The sequence below is a fragment of the Pipistrellus hanaki genome (genome assembly GCF_964339955.1).
Source record: "Pipistrellus hanaki genome assembly, chromosome: 4".
Classification (NCBI taxonomy): Eukaryota; Metazoa; Chordata; class Mammalia; order Chiroptera; family Vespertilionidae; genus Pipistrellus; species Pipistrellus hanaki.
Genome location: NC_140506.1, coordinates 54,412,558 through 54,436,527, shown reverse-complemented (window position 1 = coordinate 54,436,527; position 23,970 = coordinate 54,412,558).

Genomic DNA, 23,970 nt, shown 5'->3' with positions numbered 1-23,970 from the left:
CGCATCATATTGACTTGTCATTTTGCCATTTGGTTGATTCGCATATTAGCTTTTTATTATATAGGATAGGAGGTGATTAGTTACTGCTAGAGAAAGACTAAAAACCATGCCCATTTCTGTCAGAACCTTTCCTTGGGTTAGAAATATTTGTCTCCTGGTGAAAGATGGGAAACTCTCCAGCTCCCAGGACCAGGCGAAATCCTTTGCTTCTAGAGGCAGGGCGGGAGGAGAGGAAGGCGGGCAGAGGAGAATTTGGTGGAAGGAAAACACATGGGCACCTGGGGAGATATAAGATCCATTGGAGCTGTGAAAGGAATAGGAGTAGTATTGCTGGATTCAGCAAATAAAAATATAAAGCTTCCAATTAAATTTGTTTTAATTAAAGGACAGATTTTTAAATATAAGTATATTCTATATGACATATTTATACTAAAAATGAATGATCAATTATATGAAATTCAAACTTAACAGTGAATTCTGCAATGCAGAAAATCCTCCTGTGCCTAGATCCTGCTTGCTCGACAGTTTAAATTCATGTAGAAACTAACCAGTTTTCAGCAGCTAATCTGCCACTGTCATTTCTCACCTGAATTATTGGGAAGGTCCTTTAACTCCTGTAAATGCTTTCTTCCTTGATCACAGACTGTCAATTCTCAACACAGAGGCAGATATCACAATTCAAACCCAGCTCACATCGTGTTATTCTTAGTTCAGATCCTCCAATATATTCCAATGACAATTAAAGCTCAGAGGAAAAGCCAAAATCTGCAAGATGCTGAAAAGTATAGCCCCTTCTCAAAGTACATTTGCTCCACCCCAGCACAGAACCTCCTGCTGTTTGCTGAGATTAGGTTCCATATTACCATTTTAGGGGCTTTGTGCTTGCTTTTCTCTCTTTCTGGAAGGTATTCCTCCCAGTTACAAACTTGTGTTTTCTATTCATTCTTTGGATCCTTTCTCGAACGGTAGCTTGTTATTGAGGTCTTCCATAACTCTGGTTACAAAAGTCACATCTCACCATCCCTATCCATCACTCTCTATTCCCACCATGCTATATTGTTAATCATCTAAAAACATCATATATTTTATTTATTTATTTAGCTTATTTTGTATCACTTCTCACTAAACAGAAATTAGAGATTCATGTTTGTTTGATTCCTGGCTGTGTCCCAGGACTTAGAAGTGTCCCTTGAAACATAACTGATGCTCCATAAATGGGTTGAATAAGTGAATGAATACATCAATGAATGGATAATCAAATTACAGCATAAAGTTAAGTGAATGCTGCCATCAAAATGAAAATGTCTTTTTAGAATATATATATATTATAATGCTGTTTTAGAGATATTGATACAAACATGGTACACTTATATATTGTCCCTTCTGAATATTCATTATATTCGGGGAAAAAAATTTAGTAGAGTATAATTTTTCTGGATTCCTTAGGCTGCTGCGGTAACCCTTAATGTCACACTGTTTCAACATTGATATAAAGTGCTCCCTCAGATGGGACATACTGTAGCCTTTTAATACCAACATTCATCATGCTAAAATATATGCATGGCCTATAACTTCCGTGGAATAGCTTACCATGTGGAATAGGAGTGATCCCTAGGCAGAGCTTAAAATAAGCAAATAGGTCAAATGTTCAACTTACATGCAATATTTTTAATTACTTGGCATATATTTCTAAATGAATGTTCAGGCCCAATCAAACCATTGTGACACTAAACTCAAATGAGAGGAATACCAGGAGCCCCTTGTGTTCCATCTTTTTTAATGCTCCAAGTAAAATGAATCTTTTGATTTTTTTTTTTTCATCCTGAAAAATGTCTCTAAAGAGCCAATGGTTTAAATGCAAAGTTCTTCCCTTAAGGAAAAGGTTCGAAGTTTTCATTTTCTAAGAGTAAAATATTACTTTCTCACATGAAAGTTTTGTCTATTTTATTGCTAGAGTTGAAAAAAGAAAAAAGTCTCAACTTCTTTAATATAGCCCAATTCATCAAACTGATTCTTTTCTTGCTCTAGGTTATTTCTCATTGATAGTCCCTTTGGTTGCTAGAAATTTCTAAATTAGTGTTGCCACATCTAAGTGGCTGACACACATTATTTAGCTAACTATTACATTCCATTTGTATTTGTTATGTGTGTATGTGTCTTTATCATTGCTCAACATTATAATAACCATAAAATTAATGATTTATATTGTCATAGATGCAAAAATAAAAGTATTTCATTTAATAACCTATTTTTTATTATAATCTGTTAAAGAAAGGACTTTCATTAAACATAAAATGTCACTATGCTAGTATTGTATGAATGACTGTGTTTATTATTATATCAGTAAATAACAGGTTTCAGCATGCTTTTGTTTGATTGTTTAAACCTTAAAATATTGGCTTTTATTTTTGAAAGAGAAATGAAGTAATGATGATGATGATATATATATACTCTAGGTAAAAAATGTTTATGTACTATATGAATTATGTATACTGCAAAATTAATTTTTAAAGTGAGAATTTAGATCCCAGAATGCAATCTTTTTGAGAAGGTAAAATTATTTCTTTGAATTTTATTTGGTTACAAAAGATATACATTCTCTACTCTTGTATTCCTCTCTTTGGGAAAAGTAACCATAGATTTACTTTAGAAATATACATCTCATATATATTTTGAGGAAACAATGAACTTAATCTCTATCAAAATCACAGGTGAAAGTTTGTAATCATTAAATGTCATAAATCATTAAAATGTAAGTAATATAAGCATTCAGGGAGCAAGCTGTATGTACAAAAGCCCAAGTGACCTTTATGGCAGAACAACCGGAAGGACCAGAATGACCGGTTGACCTGTCACTATGGTGCTTCCTGAACACCATAAAACAGACACTCACACAGGGGGAGTGCCTCTCAGCCAGAAGCTGGGCTCATGGCTGTGAGCGCGGCTGGGACCGCGGGAGCCTCTTCCGACTCCGTGGCAGCACTACCAAGTGGTGGCAGCAGAAGCACCAGGCCAGGATGAGCACAAGTGGTGCGGTGCCCAGACCTGGTTCTGGCTCCTCCCTGGCTGTCTGTGCTCTGCACACTGTGCATCCCTCAGGGAATGTCCCACTGCTGGTTTAGGCCCCTGATGGCTCCTAGATTATGAAAGGGCGCAGGCCAGACTGAGAGACACCACTCCCTATCCATGCACTGGGCCTCTCATACTTATATATTAGTGTAAAACAGTTAAATCATATTATATTTCCCCTAAAATATAGTTAAATCACAAGTTTTTGACAAAGAGAAGTTTTAATCATGGAGAAGAGCAATGAGTTTGGATTATGAAACACATTGAAGTAGGTGGGTAACATGGAATAAACCTGGAGGATATAGGGTGAATGCTTTAGGGAAGAGTAAAACAAAACATTTTAGAGAAGAGAAATTGGATAAGAGAAATTGAAAGGGTGAACAACAGATATCAATAATAATAGCTACAATGATAATAAATACTATTGCAACTTTGGTTAATATTTAATTATCCTCAGGAAAAATTAGAAATTTCTGCTTCCTTCCTTTGATATTGTATTCTCTTTTCATCCTAAGATTCAGAATTCAGGCAGTAAAATTAGCATTTCATTTTGTCACATTAGAATCTGTAGCCACTTAAGGAATTAACTGAGGATTGAACAAATTTAATTACTAATAACATGTTCCCATTGAAGTATATGTTGTAAGTTATAAACAATCAATTTAAAATTGAACTCTAGGACCACAATATATTTGTAATTTTGAGGCCTGCCAATGTTAGAAAGGTGCCATCAGCCATTTTTAAGACAATACAAAAGTTCAGAGTATTTTACCAGCATTTTTCTTTATCTCTTTGGTTCTAGATTTATGTAATAACTAGAGGCCCGGTGCATGAAATTCATGCAAGAGTAGGTCTTCCTTCCCCTGGTTGCCAGCACCGGTTTCCCTCTGGCACCAGGAACCCAGGCTTCCTTCACAGGGGAAAGCCCCACCCACCTGCCACAGCCCTCCTGTCGGTGGCCTGGGCCTCCTTCTGCGGGGCAATCATAGGGCGATGGCCCAGACCCTGACCAAAAGCTTCGCGCCCTCCTTGGCCGGCCTGGTGCCAGTGGGTGTCCTAGCATGGTCCCTGATGGTTGTCCTGATGGTTGTTCCACTGTTCGACAGTGTGGTAGGTTTGCATATTATGCTTTTATTATATAGGATAATGATTTAATTATTCAAACTATAAATGGCTCTGCCAATATGTACCAACGGGATTTTAGAACAGAAGAGTATTGTATCTGTTTTGTGAATTTGAAAGTTTGATGGCTTTGGGGACACATTTTTTTCAGTTAGTTGATTGATATGAGAATTTTTTAAAACATGATAACATTCCATTTAAAGCATAAATTACATAAAATTGTTTCTTTATATAACCAGTAAATTTCAATATTTTGTAAAACAAAAAACATCTGGAAAATTTTAAAACTTTTTGAATATAAATAATCAAATGAAATAAATTGCTACTTCCTGAATATTTTTCAGGAAGAGAGATGAAGCACTGATTAGAGGTGAGTAAAACAAAGAACCTTCATTTAAAAGCTAAGATCTATATATGTAAAGGCCTAATATGCTAAGTGTTCCTCCTACCATCTGACTGGTCACTATGACAGACACTGACCACCAGGGGGCAAACACTCAACGCAGGAGCTGCTGAGCTGCAGTGACTTAGCAGAGGCAGTTCTCCCGAAACCAGAGAGAAGGGAGACCGATTCCTCACCGGGCCATGTGATTCCACCTTCGGCTGTGGGGTTATGCTGTTGCTGGGGCACTGTCGGCCCCGAATCTGGTTCGCTGCACACTTGTGTTTGTGTCCCACACCCTGTACAATAGCAACTTTGCAGAGTGCCCTCTCACACTCCAGGACCTCTCAGGGGATGTCAGAGAGCCGGTTTCAGCCTGATCCCCACAGGCCAGGCCACGGGACACCCAACTTCTGGAGGGACCTCTCTCACCCTGCCACGGTGCCACCCCAGGTGTGGCTGGTGGGGGAGGAACCACGAGAGGTTGGCTTCAGGGTGTGTCTGGCCCTTCTCACCTGGTCCCTTCTAATTAATTTCTTTTCAATGTGCATGAATTTGTGCACCGGATCACTAGAATAATATAAAAGAAGAAATAGTTAGAAGTTAGCAAGGTCTCAAAAAGTCATAGGAGTTAGCATGTTCTCCACATTTAGTCCACATATTATCACTCTCTGTTTTTTTACAGTACATAGTAATTTCATTAACATTAAATTAATATTCCACTTAAATTGAATAAGGCCTGTTATCACTATTTTAGCCTCATCACATAAAATAACATCCTTGAAAATAGATTCAATATGTTAATTGTACTTCTGCATACATTAGCCTGATTGTTTTTTATGTACCACCTAAAATCATCTTGTGTCTCTATTGTTGTGTACATGCCACATATTGTGAGAAACTATTTCATAGGGATCCTGGAAAAGCTCAAGGAGGTTAGCATCAAGCCTCTAGAATGTATTGTAGAATTTTATTCTTTAGCATTGGTATTATTTTATAGAACAGCCTTAAGAGTTTAAATGCTCTCCCTTAATCTGAACTAAAATCTGTCTCCTAATGAATGCTATGTGGAAACTAATTGGGTTGCATCTACTTATTTGGAAATTATACAGGAGTAAAGTGCCTAGAAATTTCTAGGGGTTAAAGTAACATCTACCTTACAAAAAATATTATTAATTACTATGTGAATTTTAATGTTTCATAAATTCATATAGTTTTTTTTTTTTTTACTTTTCTCATCTTACAAGTTTAATTAGTTAGTCTACAATTATTTCAGCATGTTTTGTTGAGCTTATCAATTATTTCTTTCTTAAAATGGGATTTTAATAAGAACTTGCCCACCTGCAAATTTCTGGGTGTTCACAGTTCTCTGTAATTTCACGAAATTCTAGCTCCCTCTTCTATTTCTAGTAATTCTAAAATTTCACCTTTAAGCAAGCACTCATGGTATTTTCATATATAGGATAAGTAGACAGTTTTTTTAAGTGAAGCACTCTTGCCCTACCCAGTTTCAACACTGAGATTTTTAGTCTAGGTTATCAAGAAAACAGAATCATAAGAAAAAATAAAAACAAAAATCATCGAGAGATAAGTAAACTAGAATCAGTAAAATCAAATGATTACATTTATCTAAATTATCCTGGCTAAGACCATTCGTAGGTCTTGGTAAATAGGTCTTGGTAAATATTCTACAAAATGCATTGATGTTCAAAACTTTTAAATGCATCTCACATCGCTATGATTCTACATAGACTTAAAGAAATAATTATCCTCCATACATCCATATATGCATGTATACAGTACATAGACTTTCCATTGATAGAAAAGTTTGTACATATGCATTTCTTTAATTTAGTGGGGTATTATAACTCTTTCGAGGTATGATTTACTAGGTCAATCAATATACATTAAGCCAAATATTAGGCATATAAAATGTATTGAATAAGATAACAGATGTCAAGGATAATATTTGATCAAACCTCTCAGTTAAAACTTAATTATGTTTGTGAGTACAAAATTATATTAATTTACCTTAGGAAATCTTTGAATTTATATTTATGAAAGTTAATATTCTTATTATATTTTAATAGCCAAGATGACTCTCAGGAAAATACTTAATGATTTATAAATTTCCAGTTATTTGGCAGTTTTTAGCTTAATATTATATAGGAATTATAATTACAGGCTATTTTTCTCAAATAGGAAAATTATCCCTTTGCTCAGTTAAATAGCTGTTAGGAAGTAAAAACTTTTTACCCATGTCTGCTTTCAGAAGCCTAATTTTGTGCATTGATGGTGTCTATATGAAAAAAAAAAAAAAAAAGAATCATTCTCATCACAGAGTTTTACCTATACTGGGAGATTTTATTCCCCTGACTTTCCACAGAAAAAAAGACTTTAGATGTATAGTTTTTGATTGGGGTTATATTACTCATATTACTAATACACAATGTGCTCACATTTTTAACTTCCTTGCTTCTGATTTAGTTTTTTCAAGTATCCTTTCTATGTACTTGGAATTTCATTAGATCTACAGTTTAATCATTCTCCTCTTTTCATGGTTTAAGTCACATAATTAAAAACACAAACAAAAATAAAAATAAAGCAAAAGAAACATTGAAAGCACTTTAGTTCTTTTTATTAAATTTATTGGGGTGACATTGGTTAATAGGATCACATAAGTTTTGCATATACATTTCTATGATACAAGATCTATATATTGCATTCTGTGTCCCCCATTCTGTGTCCTTTCTTTTATTCCTGTGAAGAACATCATGAGATTCCCAAAGGCCTAGAGAGTATAGTTAATCAATAATTGAGTATTTAATGAACAAATAAGTGCTTCCCCTTAAGGCAATCTGTTTATCTTAGTCATTTTCTATGTAAGAGTTTAAAATAAGTTAAACATACTTATATGGCTAAATGGCATATACATAATAGCTTCACATATTATTGATAAATGTATTATTTGAAATATTAAAACAAATGTAAGAAAAAGAAAATAAATTGGTTAAATATGAAACATTTATACCATTTTATCCACACTATTCTCTTTTAAGCTAACAGTTATAAGAACTCACCAGTGTTTAGTTACATTTCTTCTGTTTCTTGCAATAATTGAGAGTAGAAAATAATGTTTAATTTAAAATATTAGTACATCCAGTGGAGGGGGGTGCAATGGAAAAATATGTACACATATAATACCTTAATAAAAAATAAAATAAAATAAATAAAATAAAATATTAGTACATCCAGGAAATGTAAGAAAAAATATATCTTTCCTGTTTGAGATTACATTATTTATATAAGAAAGGTGTAAAAAATTTATGATATTTAAATTACCGTATTTTTCGGACCATAAGACGCACTTTTTCCCCCCCAGAAGTGGGGGGAAAATGTCCCTGCGTCTTATGGTCCAAATATAGCCTACACATATACTTTTAAAAAAAAGTTTTTTTACTTGCCCAGCTCTGTGTGGTCTCTGTGTGCTTGCCCAGCTCTAAAATGGTTCTAAATGCTGCTGTTTACTTTACAGGGTTGATTACATGTGTTTATGACTGTGATGTTGGGTTTTAATGCACATAAAATATTTTAGGACACTATTTGTTTCAGAATCTTTTTTTCTTCATTTCCCTTCTCTAAAAACTGGTGAGTCTTATGGTCCAGTGCGTCTTATGGTCCAAAAAATTCGGTATATTTAAAACATTATATAATTTAGTATGGTATCATATTTCCAAATGTGATATATATTGATTGATTAAATATATTCATAATTACTGATGTATCATTACCATAAAATAAAATAATACAGAAATGAAAAATACAGTTTGAAGTTTTGCCCATTTTACATAGCTACATAACCACTGACCAAAGCAAGATAAAATATTTCTATGACCCTAAATATTTTCCTCATATATTTCCTAATAAATTCCCTCATCCTGCCACCAAAGTAAACTCTCTCTTATTTCTAACTAGAGGCTCTGTGCACAAGATTCATGCACTTGGGGTATGGAGGGTCCTTCAGCCCGGCCTGTGTCCTCTCGCACTCTGGGAACACTAGGGGGATGTCTGACTGAAGGTTTAGACATTCTTAGAGCTGCTGTGGAGGAGGGTTAGGCTCCCACCACCACCTTTGAACTCACCAGCTATAAGCCTAGTTCCCACGGGGAGTGCACTGACCACCAGGGGGCAGTAACTTCATTGAGCATCAGCCCCCCTCGTGGTCAGTGCACATCATAGCAACTGGTCATTGGGCCATTCATCTGCATATTATCTTTTTATTATATAGGATACTATAGATAGATTTTATCTGTTCTTAGAATTGCACATCATGCACTTTTTTGTTTCTGGTTAATTTCATTAAACATGGTGTTTGAGATTCAACTATTTTGCTATTGCATGTAGTTCACTATTGTTTTTTGTTATTGGTGAGTGGTATTCCAATGTATCACTATGCCACTATATTTTTATCTGTTCTCTTGCTGATAAATGTGTCAGTTTTCAGTTTTGGCTATTATGGATAAGGTTGCTATTAAGATTTTTGGATAAGACTTTTTTGTGGACATATATTTTTATTGGTAGTGGTAGTGATGAATATCTAGTAATAGTCCTCCAGCATAGGGTAAAATATGTTCAACTTCATTAGAGATGTCAAATTCTATTTTAAAGAGGTTACATAGATGCTATTACTATACATTAGGTCCATTTGTTTCACATCCATACCAACATATGGCGTATAAATATTTTTAATTAGTCACTCTGCTAGTATAAGGTGGTATGTTTTTAATATTGTTCTGAAATGAATCTCAGTGTCAGATTAAAGTATAAGTTAGATCCAATCACCCCCCCTGTTTCAGGATAACAAGAAAGAGAGCTGCTTTTTTCCTGATGTTAATATTATTTACTTGCCTTCACTATTATTTTATATAAAACTCTGAGAAGAGAAATATTATGAGATACATTCAAAAACTGAAAAAAATGTGACTCCAGTTCAGAAAACATAAGCAGTCTCAGAGATGGTTGAAAGGTTAGAATGATCAGAGACTTTCAAACAATTATGGGTGAATAATCAAATTGTATGTTTGTGAGTACAAAAAACGTGTCAGGAGATACAAAATTTCAGCATATGTATGGACACTATAAAATGATCTGAATGGAATTCTAAAAATGAAAAATACATCAGAAGTGAAGAAATTATTTCATATGCTTAAATTCAGCTGAAAAAATGATAAATGACCTTGATGACAGGAAATACAGTATATTTAAATAAAATAAAACAAAACAAAACAAACAAAAAACAAAAGAAATATAAAAGCAAACCAGAAGTTCTGAGATGCTTGAGCTAATATTAAATAGTTTAAAATACTATAATTTAGGTTCCAGAAGGATAGAAGAAAAATATAGAGAAAATAAATTGTTGTAAAGAGATGCCTGGGAACTTTCCAAAATTGATAAAAGGTGAAAACAGCTCCAATAAGCACAAAGAATTCCAAGTTAATGAAAAGAATATATACATAGACATATTTTCCTCAAGAAAAAACTGAAGAGAAAGGTTATATATTACATATGGTCAAAGAAACAATATATTAAAGGAACAAAAATATAAATGTTTGTTGACTTTGTCAATAATAAAGTGAGAAAAAAGATAATAAAAAATGCAACATTAAATTGTTGAAAAGCATTAGATTAAATTGTTTTAAAAAATGGAAAATAATACAATCACAACAGCATCAAATAACTTTAAATTCTCTGAAATATTATTAGTGTAAGTACATAATAACAAAATAAGTTAAAAAAATATACCATATTGAAGATTTGGAAGATTCCATATTCTTCAGATGTTGTTTTTTCTGTTTGAATTATTGATTCAATGCAATCTCCACCAAATTTCCAAGCAGTTTATTTAAAAAAAAATTAGAAATCTAACTCTAAAATTTACATTAAAATGATCTAGAAAGACTTGAAGGTTCTTTTAATAGAAGAATGAGGTGGAAGAGCATATGCTACCTGATTTCCCTAATTACTATAAAGCTACAATCCTGTTTGCATAAGGATAGACAAATAATGAATTGAACAGAATAGAGTATAAAACTATACCATATTTTTATGATCAACTGCTTTTCAATGAGTCATGTCAATCAAATAGAGAAAATGAAACCTTTTCAATAAAAAATGCTGAAAAAATTAGATATCTATATATATGGAAATAAATGATTTCAACCAGTTTCTCATTTCATATATAGAATTACTTTAGGATAGAGTATAATCTGAACCATAACACTGAGAACTTTAAACATCAAAAATCGATTAAAAAAAACATGGGAAATTAGCATAGCAAAAATTTTTTAATTTAATTTTTAAATTAACAATGTTTGTCTACTTTTCTGTGAGGTTTAGCATCAAGAAAACAAGATGTTTCTACAAGCATATAAACATGCAGACCATAAAAAATAAATTTAACTCAAAATAATGATTAGATACAATATAAATTATGCTAATTTAAATTTTTGAATCTGATATACACATAATATTATATTATTGCATAAAGTTGTTAAGGATTTTCAGGAATAAATATCTCCTTTTATTTGATTCCATATCACTTAAATTCCTATGGTGAAGCCACCAAGCACTTCCTGCCATTCCTCAACCTGTAGCTGTGAGTTGTGAATTTTAGGTAATTATAAATAAAGAAAATAAATGAACTGAATTAGAATCTGGACTCAAGTCCACTGTGTCAATCATTGAGGCTTAAAAAGATTCTTTAGTGTCATTGGATAAATCATATAATCCCTCCCAAAGATATTAAATTATTAGCTTTATTACTGTTTTTATATTAACAGAAATAATTTTATCCACCTTACTTGAAAACTATCCTTTGGCATCTATTTTTCCTAAAATTCAGCTCAGTAAATTTAATTTAATTAATAAGATGAGGAAGACTCAGTGTTAGGACATTTCTGCTCTCATGGCTTTTATGGTATTTTCCCTCCTCTTTGAACACATAGAGGTCAGGTCCACATGTTTCATTCCCAAAGAAAGCTATTTAATACCTCATGTTTGATTTTCATTCAAAATTTGGTCTAAGAAAAGTAAAGCAAATTTCTTCCCATGGACATGACTCAAAAGTAAAATATTAAAGCCAGTAAAAGTGCAATGTTTTAAATCAGAAATCTACTATGACAGCTAAAATGTGAGCTGGAAGTCAGTTATTTTCCTACAATTCCTTTGTGAAGATGTAACCAAGTGAAGGTTCAGCTAACAATTGTCATGAAAGCCAAACTTGTGAGATAGGCGCTGTTGAGAAGGTAAGTAGTTTATTCAAGTTTTGGCCACCTGAGAAGATTGGGGACTCTCATCCAAAAGCCCAGCTTAATATCTCACTGAAGGCAGGGTTTCCATCAGGAAGGAGAGAGAAAGTGAAAAAAAGAAATGGGGGGTAAAAGGGATTGAAAGTTCTCTTATGCACAAGTCAGCACAGCCCATTCCAGTGGTCAGCAAACTCAAATATCAACAGTACAATGATTGAAATTTCTTTTGAGAGCCAAATTTTTTTTAACTTAAACTATATAGGTAGGTACATTGTTATTAACTTAATTAGGGTACTCCTAAGCTGGCCTTTGCTAAAAACTCAAGGGGCCAAAGAGAAGCATGTGGCTCCTGAGCCGCAGTTTGCCGACCACTGGTCCATTCCAATGATTATCTTGAGACAGGTCAAGTGGAGGCTTGGTTTTTATGGCTGAGAGTCAGTAAGTCTCCCAGACCTAGGATGTCCAGCTCATAAGGTCAGCCTTCTTCCCCAAAGCTAGTTCCTGGAATATGCTCAAAAGGCTATTAGTGATTTATAGCAGGCATGACAAACCAGGCCTTTGTTTTAAGGCATACATCTTGTTCCCTAATTTGGAGATAAGCATTATTCATTATGTGTTATTTAATCAAGAAGGTTATTTTGTTAGCATAATTTCATATATCCTTTGTAACAAAGACACTAAAGAAACCAGAATCTTATGATTTCCTATAATTCAATAGTCACATGCTCTTGTAAACTGAGGCATGATTGTATCTGATCATTATTTTGAGTTAAATATATTTTTTATGGTCTGCATGTTTAGTATGCTTATAGAAACATTTTGTTTTCTTGATGCTAAACCTCATAGAAAAGTAGACAATCTTATCCCTAATCTAGAAATATGTAAAATAAAGGATTGTTGTCTAGCTTCCCGTACATAATAGTCAATCAAATGCCAACCAATATGCAGTAATTTTTTACACTTGAGACATGACTATTGAAGCAGTTGAGTTAAAATATTATGACTTAATTTTTTGTCTCTGTGTATGGTTAAGGATTGTTCTTTCTTTGATTATAAGGTGAATTTGTATCAAAACACAATCATAGCTATGATTTTTAAAGGGACAATATTATTAGTTAACCTTGTCTTACCCCACTCCCAATACAAGAGGAACTAATCTTTTCATGTTTACTTTCTACTCAAGTCAGATTCTCTTTATATGATTTAGCAATACTAGATACCTATTTTTAAGTTATAAATCCCCCCATTTGCTCTCAAAGTTCAAATGTTTCTGTTACTATTTTAAATTTACTATTCTTTTGACATATTTTAATGCTCTATCAGAAGGTTGACTTTAGCCCTTTTTTGCTATTTTCAATTAGCTCAAAGCAGTAGATTTCCCAACCAGTCTCCTTTTCTGTAAATGACTCAGTGGAAAATACTAGTCTTGAAATGCTTGTATATTGCAGAGTATAGTATACATTTTGTATACATCACACGTGGCACACACCTCAATTAACTGAAATTTATATAGATAGGATAATTATTTTCATCTCATTACTCCTTAATAAGTCCTAAATATGAGATCATGTGTTATTCTCATAAGCATTCCAATCTGTGTAGTTTATTTGGCAAGTATTTGTAGGAGGCATACTCCAATCATGCATGGATTTAAATGTTTAACTAAACATCAGTTTTATAATCATGATAATTATTTTTTCTATTCAAAAGCAAATTCAGATATTTAATTTATTTTTAATATAGAACATTATTCAAGCTTTCTGTAATCAGCAGATTCACATTGACATATAGTGTCCATTGTGTAAAATTTTTCTTTAGTTGCTTAACGGAATTTAATGTCAGCGATGTTTAATAACTATGCTATTATTCTGTATTTGATCTTTGCTGCTTCTTGAACCAAATCTACCTTAACAGATAGGGTTTTAGAAGATTCCCCCTAGAGAATTACTTCAAGCTATTTAAGCTGCCATCAGCTCCTGATTTAGCATTTTTAATAAACTTCCTAGGGCAAAGGATTAATTTCCCTGGACCCTCTTTATCCTTGATATAAAAGTATAATGTTTAATCGAGGATGGATCATTGTTCGCCTGCTGTCTTCTTTGTGTATTTATAAATAAGTAGATATAAGTTCAGGGAATGGAGGAAAGCCAGGGCAAAATAAAAGTATTCCCAACCCTAAAAGTTTGTTGCTAAATAAAAACATAAACTAATACATATGAATGCAAATAGAATTACTTTTACCACATTAAAGAGAACACATTAAAGAAACATATGTCTACTGAGGCAGTTTATAGCCAAGTAGTTGCATTAAATTGCCTACATGCTTATTGATCCTTATCTAAAACTCATCTAAAAACAGAAATACCACTGTCTTAGCAAAACTATGGTTCAGAAGGTAACCCACAAATGTTGGACTATGGCATATTAGGGGCAGATGAATCAGTAAGTCAACTCTCAACAGTTCCTCAGCATTTATAATGAGGGGAAAAAGTCTAAAAATACACATGTATTTATTTCTACTTCCATTACCTATATACATGTTGATGGTCAGAATCCAGTGATTTTACACCATAGCAAATTACTATTGTGAGATTCTATAGACTAAGGTTTGGATTCACATAAAATCCTTTTCAAGAGAATGAGAAAAGAGATAAGAAGCCATATATTAGCTGGAAAGAGGTGTAAAAAATTTGGCAAAAAAATACTAAATAAGGATACTTTTTGTTAAGATCACACTTTCTCTCAAGGTGTCTAATCACAGCTTTGTAATATATATATATATATATTACAAGAACAGAAAATAATCATTTTTAAAATAAACTGGTGCTAAAGCAAAAACACTTAAAAACACACATTTGAAAATATATGTAATATTAAAGTTTTTCTGTTGCTGAAAGCAATGTATTTCTCATTGAAAAATACCTGCACATGTTTACAAATTGGAAACTCATACTCAGACACTTTAATGATGTCAAAAGGAAGAGATTTAATGGGAAAGTAATCATATAACTATGTACTTTTATATTTTTATTTATCTATTATAATAAATAGACTTTTTTGTGCCAGTATAGGGTTATAAATAGTTCAGCAGAAAATAAAAAGAGTTTTCATATATACCCTCAGACCAATCCTGTTTCTCTTATTAATACCTTACATTGGTGTTGAGACAGAAAAAAGTTAAGTAAATTGGGATCAGACTATGAAAGGAGGAAGTGAAACAAGAAACCCCGCTAGGCAGAGGAAGGTACTGGAAATATCAGTGAATACTTTGTAAAGTATGCGATTGTCTAACCACTATGTAGTATACCTGAAACTAATACAAAATAATATTGAATGTAAGCTGTAATTGAGAAAATTAAAAACCAGGATTTTTCCAAATAATGAGACATTTATTCCATTAATAAAATTTTTATTATTAATAATACTTAGAGAGTCCATAAATATTTTCATTAATAAGAGACAAATAATTTTGAATGCTCTTTTTAAAAATATCTGATCATAATTTATTTTGTTAAAATGTATAGCTTTTTTGTTTATTTTGAAGTAACTAACTAAAAAGAGAACAGATTAGCACAAGAGTGTTGCTGGCTCCTATTTTACATAAGGGTTAAACTTCTTTAAATCCTTCTTTGCATCATTATTTAATTTTTAGTTTTTTAATAAAATGTTTGAGAAGGTTAGATTAAATATAAGATTTTTTTCCCTTATGAGGTAAAGTTTTAGTCATGTTAATGATTTTTGAAAACTATATTTGGGCCTTCTTAGACTTATATTGTGATGTGGTTTACCTCTCCACAATGGAAATATGATGTAGAGATCTGGAAGAGGATCCAAAGAAAAACAGCATGGCATATGATTAAAAGTCTGAGAAAATAAGCCTTATTAGAGAAGAATAAGGACTGAGTAGAAAGAAGCAATGACTTAATTGTTGCCAAACTTCATGAGATACTGGATTAAACTCACTGCACTTCTGCCCCTTCCTTCTGAAGACCATATCAAGTATGGTTTAAATTTGGCAATTCTGGTGTTTAGAGTCACTATCTCTAAAGATTTCTTATAAAAACTGCATTTTTACATAAACTTGGAAAAACAATTCTGACTGCATGTAGACAACAAAACTGGGCACTCTTGATCCTTTCAGGACTGGTGCTACTAATGTGAATTGACTTTTCTCCAATGTTTCACCCCTTTAACATCTCTACCACTCCCACCTCACTCCTCTGCACTATCACCTGAATAAGAATCTCAAACCTTTATCCGAATAGACTGTCATGATAGCTAGGTGGTAAACCAGATTGGAATGGCAAATGCCCATCAGAACATCAAACTTCTCAATAATATAGAAGTTAAACTAATATAATTCATGCTATGACTTATGTGTTTTCCCAAATCCTCCAAACACTAGGATTTCAACAATAATTTATTCTTCTTTCAAAAACAATCTCTAAAAATAGGGAATAAGGTTTAAACAGAATGCTGGTGGTGGAATTAAGAAAGCTATTTTTCTTCTAACCCCGTGCTTATTCTGATAACTGAAAAAAAGCATTGTAAAAAAATAAATTACTTTTGTTAAAATTGCCCTCCCAACGTGAACCAACTTTCTTGCAATAGTATTTTTAAAGTGTTCTGGTGCTGTGAGAATATTTAATTATGTGATTATCTTTCATGATGTGTGTAGTTAATTGTCCTTATGTCAAATGTAAATGATTTTGAACAATAAAACTGAATGAAAAATGTTCTGGCTGTGAGCAACAGATGTCATGTGGATTTCAATTTCTTAGTCATTTATAAATATTTCAAGTCTAGAAAAGCAGTTAAGATTATAAACTAATAGCTATTGAAATCTAGGTTTAAGAATGAAAAGCCATATGAATCACAGAATTACAGAGGACTATTTAGAAAAATTTCTCACTATATGCATGCTCTTTAAACATTTTCAAAATATAATCTTTAAAAAATATGGAAGCCTAGTTATAATTCCCTAAAAAGATTTATGTCACTTATATATGAAGAAGTATCTTTATGTGCCTCTGACTAGTGCTTTAATATGGCCTCATACACAACAGATATATTTTGTTTATCAAATGGTATAGGTACGAGTCAGAAAAATAAAGGGACTTTTTTATTTCATTTTTTATTTATGGGTGATTTCTATTAGCTGACAATTACAGGCATTAATTCCCCTTTTATTTGGAAATACAATATATTTTCTTGGTGATCAACTACTCAGCTACTCTCATCCTACATCATTTAGGTGGGGTGATCACAACTCTGGGTCCAGGGGCAGTGATGTGATACAGAACCAGCAACAAGAGCATTGCACACCTTCCTCAGAGTACTTGTCTCAGAGATGGTAAGATGATTCAGGCAGTGCTAAACTCTTGGAACTTTTGCTTGAATGATTAGGAAAGAGGCAGACACTCTTTTGTGCTGAAATTGTGCTGAAGGTTATAGACAAGCATGGAGCTCAGGGAATCGCCAAGAGGAGTCATTATGCTGAGGAGCAAAGGCTGGAAAAGGAGGAAACAACTGAGAGGTAGACAATATGAACACTGATGAAGTCATTTGAGCTGCTGGATTCAGCCCTGGGTGACAGTTCTTTCCCCTTTTGTGGCAAAGATTCTCTTCTTAACCAAACTTTAGCAAGATTCCCCTGAGTCCTTTCTTGACCAGGCCTCAATCTTGGTCTCTAAAGATTTGAACAAACATGAACATTTCCTAACAACCCCAAAGGGGTAGCCCAGGGCTGACTCTAATCCCCCTTAAAGTGTCTGCTGAGAAAATGTAAGGCTATCAAAATAATTTACTGTCTATTCCAGCCAACACCTGAAGATAGGGCCTTGACTCACAGTCTCCGGGAGAGTAGAAGCCGTCCTTTAATAAGCACCAGTTAGCAAACTGGGCGGGTTTCACATTTAACTTCCCTGACTCTCCTAAGCCCTGCTCACCTTCTTCCCTAGTCCCTAATTCTCCCTTTACAACCCCAACACCTCTGCCCAAATAAAAGTTGAGCTCAGTTCAAGCTAGATTCCTCCTTATTGCAATAGTATATTATTGGTTAGAATCCGCTCTTACTGTTTTACCTAGCGTTCGGCTTTGTTTATCTTTAACACTTGTTATTTATGGGAGTAAAAACCTGACATATAGCAAATTGAGTTTAGTTTCTACATCATTTGCAACAACAAAGAATCATAACTATTTCACTCTGCTATATTACCTGGAGTTTGAGTTATTACCCACTGCATGTGCCTGTGTTCATATTTTATAAATATCATCACAAAGTTATTAATGTGTGGCAATTGTTCCACAAAGATTCCTTTTTATCTTTAGGAAGAAGCAAGCAAGCGTGGAGTTTAATAGTGAGGTTGAGATTGGCTAGATAGGAGAGAAACTCTAAATGATAGCAAAGAGTTTACAGAGTAAAATATTTTCTAAAATACTGATACACATATTAATTCCAAAGGCTAAGAATGTTGATATAAGCACATGTACAAAAGAAAACGCCCTGTATTTCAGAATAAAATGAGCGGTGGTAAACTAAATGAATTTATACTAACTCACTTATACTCTATAGTTAGAAAAAGCCAACAAGAACTCTTTTTGCCTAATTCTAATCTGTTCTTTATCAAAATATGTTTACTATGGTTTTAACTGTGGAAAAAAGAATTGGAATTGGCAAGAGAGGCAAGTAGAGCAATGATGTATAAGCTAGGAAGAACGAATTTAAGATACTTAATGGAGATGAAAGAAGTTGCAAAGACAGCTTGATTGAGGGAGATAATCATTTTTTATATCAGTGGAGATAGAAAGACATATAATTTTTAAATTGAAGGAAAAGTGGGAAAGAAGGACTTCTCAAGTAGGAGCACACGAGAGGAAAAGAGAAGTGTAAATTATATTTTATTCCTAGAGATCATTGGAAGAAGAAGGCTTATTGAAGGTTTGACCCAGTTTATTCAGTGGCTGTATTATAGTATGGAGAACACAGGACAAAGCAGATGGTTCTTCTCAGCTCTGTCCATGTTTATTTTGATTATATAATTTTCACATTTGGAGTGAAAGACAACTCAGTCTTAACTGTTACCAATGATGATACTACTGTTGCAATTAATTTTGTTCCTTTGAAATACCATAGTGTAAATGTAGCTATTGACTTACAGGTACAATTGGCTTTTAAAAAATACTCAAATAATCAATGGCCTGTGCCTACAAGTGTACCCTGTATCGCCACAACATTTTAGAGTTATCTATCTCAAAAAAGAATGCTGATGCCTGGTGTTCTCCCCAGAGATTTTTAGTTAATTGATCAGTAATTAATTTTATTACATTTAAAAAGACAATATCGCTTTAGATGGTATTAATTTGCATTCAAGTTTGGATATTGAGAGCTCAGGTCAGGGGCTGGAAGGGAGTTCGGTGCATATCTACAGTGGCTTCTGGTGTAGGTGCTTGACACTCTATAATTAGAGATTGAATGGTAGTAACATGCATAATATATTAAAGTTGGTAGCTCTCTGATGAGCTAAATACACTTTTATTGGACCTTAATACTTATTAAAAATGTGAGCAGCTTTTTTAATATATATATATATGTATGATGTCAAGTGGGTTTTGGAAATATCAGGGTGAACACTTTCTGTTTATTTGTTTGTTTTTGAATCCTCACCCAAGCACATGCTTAGAGAGAGGAAGGGAGAGGGAGAGAAAGAGAGAGGGAGAAAGACAACATCAATGGGCAGCCCTCCCTCCCCCATGCACCCTGACCAGAGATTGAACCTACAACCCAGATACCTTTTCTGACCTGGAATCTAACCATAACCCTTTGGTGCACAGGACAGTGCTCAACCAACTGAGCCACACTGGCTGGGCGGAACAACTTCTTAATGAATTTTGGAAGAAAACATGCAACCCTTGTGAATTATGAGACTCGTTGTACATTATTAGTGTAATGTAACAGGGACACTCCCTTAATGGGAACTATTTTAAGTACATTATACAGCTTAAATTGTGTTTCACATTTTTAGGTAAATTGCTACAATTGGGAAAATTATAATGTATGTTAAATTGAATCCATTTGAAAACTTTTAGAAAAGCACTTGATGGTAATTTTTGTGTGTAGGTAAGATATGAGCTGGCTTTCAGGTTTGTCTGTGATTCTGGGCTTTGTGGCTAATTATCTTTTCATGATGCAGCTTGTAAGACACATATGCTTGTAGATAATTTAAATTACCTGTAAGATATATTAACTGTTACAAATTATTATCTTTTGAATATATCTAATATATTCCCTGAGAAAAATATATTTACAGCCAAAGGCTTTTTAGTTTTGTAGAGCCTTTGAATAAATACTACCCTAAAATCATCACCTTATCAAATAATGTGTTAAGGATATTTAATACGTATATATTATTTATTAACAAGTGGTAGAAAATAATTGTTACTTTAAAACAAAGTTAGCATCTTGGGCCTTCATTTCAGTATTAAAACGTTATCACTTCACTTAAAAATATAGCAATTAAATTTGTATGTACACATTAAAACTAATAAGGTAATAAAGAATTTTATTTAGTTTAGAGTCCTTAGTTATCAATAAAGACTTCATACACAGAAGTGGAATTGCTGACTTAAAGGAAGTTGACAAGTTGTCCCAGATAAAATTTAAACATTACAACCCAAATATATGAAAATAACTTTCTAACTCCTGATGGCATAGACATTAATCAGTACATATAAATGAAATTTTACTATATTCATAATGTATGCCTTAATCACAAGTACATTGAGCATGTTTCACATATTCCTAAGTTGTTGCTTTTTGTTTATTTATTGTATAATTTACCAAACTTTTTGTAGTGGGATAATTTACCATACTGATTTATATGAAGGCTTTGCTTGTGTGTTTTTTTTTTTAATAATTTTTCTTTATTGACTAAGGTATTACATAAGTATCCTTATTCCCCATACCACCCCCCACCTCTCCCCACTCATGCCCTCACCCCCTGTTGTCGGTGTCCATTGGTTAGGCTTATATGCATGCATACAAGTCCTTTGGTTGATCTCTTCCCCAACCTCCCTTACTTTCCTTCTGAGGTTTCACAGTCTGATTGATGTTTCTCTGTCTCTGGATCTGTTTTTATTTATCAGTTTATATTGTTCATTATATTACACAAATGAGAGAGATCATGTGATATTTATCTTTCTCTGACTAGTTTATTCTTGTTTTTTTGTTTTTTGTTTTTAAGTATCTAGTTGTTGGTCTCTGTGTGTGTGTGTGCATCCATGTGTGTGCATATATGCATGTAGCAAATTTGTTTTCCTGGTTCATTGTTTGACTTTGGACTCTCTGTTATTTTGAGAAATGGAAACTTTTAATTATTGTATGATCAAAGTTACCAATCACTTATGTTGAGTTTTTTATACTTTAGGAGGATAGATACAAGATCTTGGTACTTAATAGCTTCACAAAAAGTTAGTTTAACCACTTCTCTTCTCTCTGCCCTCCTCTGGTTTGACTTCAGCAATACATGCTGTTTTCAGTACCTGGCTCTGCTATATTAACCAGCTTGCTTCTTGCTGACATTCTCTGTTGAGGTAGTCATAATTTTATGACTTTTGTTTCATTAACTTTTATAATAGAAGTAACCCATGAAAAAGAGCTATGACAACTATGTTGATTCAAACTACTTTAAAATCCGTAATATTTTAACAGCATCACATAGTGTATCTCATTAGCAAAAACAAAAACATAATTACAGAATTTTAGTTTTTTTGTTTGATTCTTTTTCTTTACTTGATAAGTGAGTCCTCTTCATTTTTCAGGCCTCCACTCAAATGTCCTATTTTCAGTGAAGACTTGCCTGACCATGTCACCAATCCCATCACTTGCTTTTACACTAATTTTCTAGAACTTCTCTGAATTATTATTATATATCACACATTTCATCTCTTTTATCTCTTGTTCAACACTGTATACCACACAGTTTGAAAAGTGCATTTGAAGGTATATAATAAGCGGTATAGATATGTGATGAATGAAAGCATGTATAAATGAATATGACATTTCACATATTGAGGAATTGGGTTGCCAAAAAGATGAAAGGAAAGAATTGATTATCGGCACTGTTCACGTTACTTATACGTACTTTGGCACAGGTAAAGCACTCAAGGAAACATTGGTATAATAGAGAAGGAAAGAATTTCAATTGTCACTGCAGATGGAATTTTCTATATTAACCCCCATTTTTCTAGTAAGCAGAGTCCATGTATATGAGATTTTGGTGTGAGTTCCTAGCTATGTGATACTAATCTTTTAATTCTTTCAAACACACCATCTGAGTTTCAAATAGTAAATATTTTCTACTTCAATCAGTAAAAACAAGGTTCTGAAATATGATGTTGCAACTTTGGTCTGCTCTTTTCTGTTTTTAGTATTCCCAGGCATCAGGAATTCTCTGCTATATGAGTCCAGAAGTGCAATTTGTTCTCAGATGACCTTTTTATCCTCTTTAGAGGAATCGATGCCCTACTGCTTTACTATTTGTGAACTTTTACACATTATTGTGTGTGCATGTGTGTGTGTGTGTGTGTGTGTGTGTGTGTGTGTGTGTGTACGTATGGTTAAAAAATACACCAAAAGAAAGGTCCTTCAAAGGACAGAAAAGAAAAATTGAAAGCTTTTAAGCATCAGAGTAAAATGCATATTTCATGTCATGGTGGTAAGTGCTGCATTATATTAGCAATTTCTCTATAGGATCAGTGACTTTTCTGTCCTTTATTGAATTTCTAATATCATAAGAAAGTTACTAATGCGATAAAAGTCTTAAAGTATTACTGACTTTCTATCATGCTCTTGAAGTGAATTTTTATAGTATTAGCAAAAACAGAGTTTCATAATACCATATAAACTGACCGAAATGATAATAAAAAAAAGCTTAAGAATCAATAATACAGTACATTCAGCTGATCTATTTGAAGTTTCTCATATTTCATTTTCAGATCTTTCCTTTTCAATGGCTCCTGCTCATTGATAAGAGTAGAAGTTGTGGATTCCCAGCTTCCTCTGAAACAACTAATTTTCAATAGGTTGTCTTGCTAAGAATAAACTGAAAATTGCTGGTTGTATTATTCACAGGGGAAAAAATTATTAAAAAATACTTAAATCACAATAAATGTTACTGCCAGCTTTATAAAGTACAGTGAGTGAATAATGCTCTGAAGTTATTGTCTTTCTACATTTTTTCCTGTTTGTTTTAAGTCTTATATATATAGAATGTTTCCATTTGATAGACAAAATTTTCATGTATTAAGGATGTTACCTTTATTTTCTGTAAACAATCTATTAGATATGAACACTAAGAAAAAATAGGGGGGGGGGGAATGTTTACTTTTCTTCAACTCTAGAGAGACAAAGTAATTGTTATTCTTTACCACCCACTGAATTTTACTGATGTAAATTCAAGACACTTATAATTGAAACACAACATAAACTGACCACATAAACACATTTTAAAAATACATACATATATACTAAAGGTAATTTCATAGGTTGACTTTTCCTTGACAGCAATTTGATATTACTTGAAAAAATTAAAATTGTTTCAATTTGATTACTTATTGAGGATTTGTACATTCTCTTATGAAATAGCTACTTTGAGTTATGTTAGTTAGTAATCAATGTTTCCTGCCCAAATATTTTTCTTGTTAATAGTTAAATGTGGAAGTGTAGCCGAAGCCGGTTTGGCTCAGTGGTAGAGCATCGGTCTGTGGACTGAAAGGTCCTGGGTTCGATTCCGGTCAAGGGCATGTACCTTGGTTGCGGGCACGTCCCCGGTAGGGGGTGTGCAAAAGGCAGCTGGTCGATGTTTCTCTCTCATTGACGTTTCTAGCTCTCTATCTCTCTCCCTTTCTCTCTGTTAAAAATCAATAAAATATATTTTTTAAAAATAAAAATAAAAATAAAATAAAAAATAAATAAATGTGGAAGTGTAAACTTTAAGGTAAATTTTAAAAATACATAAGCATTAAAACATTAGGTCCCATAAATTTGGGAAAAATCATAAAAATTATTTATACTTCCATATTTATTTCTGT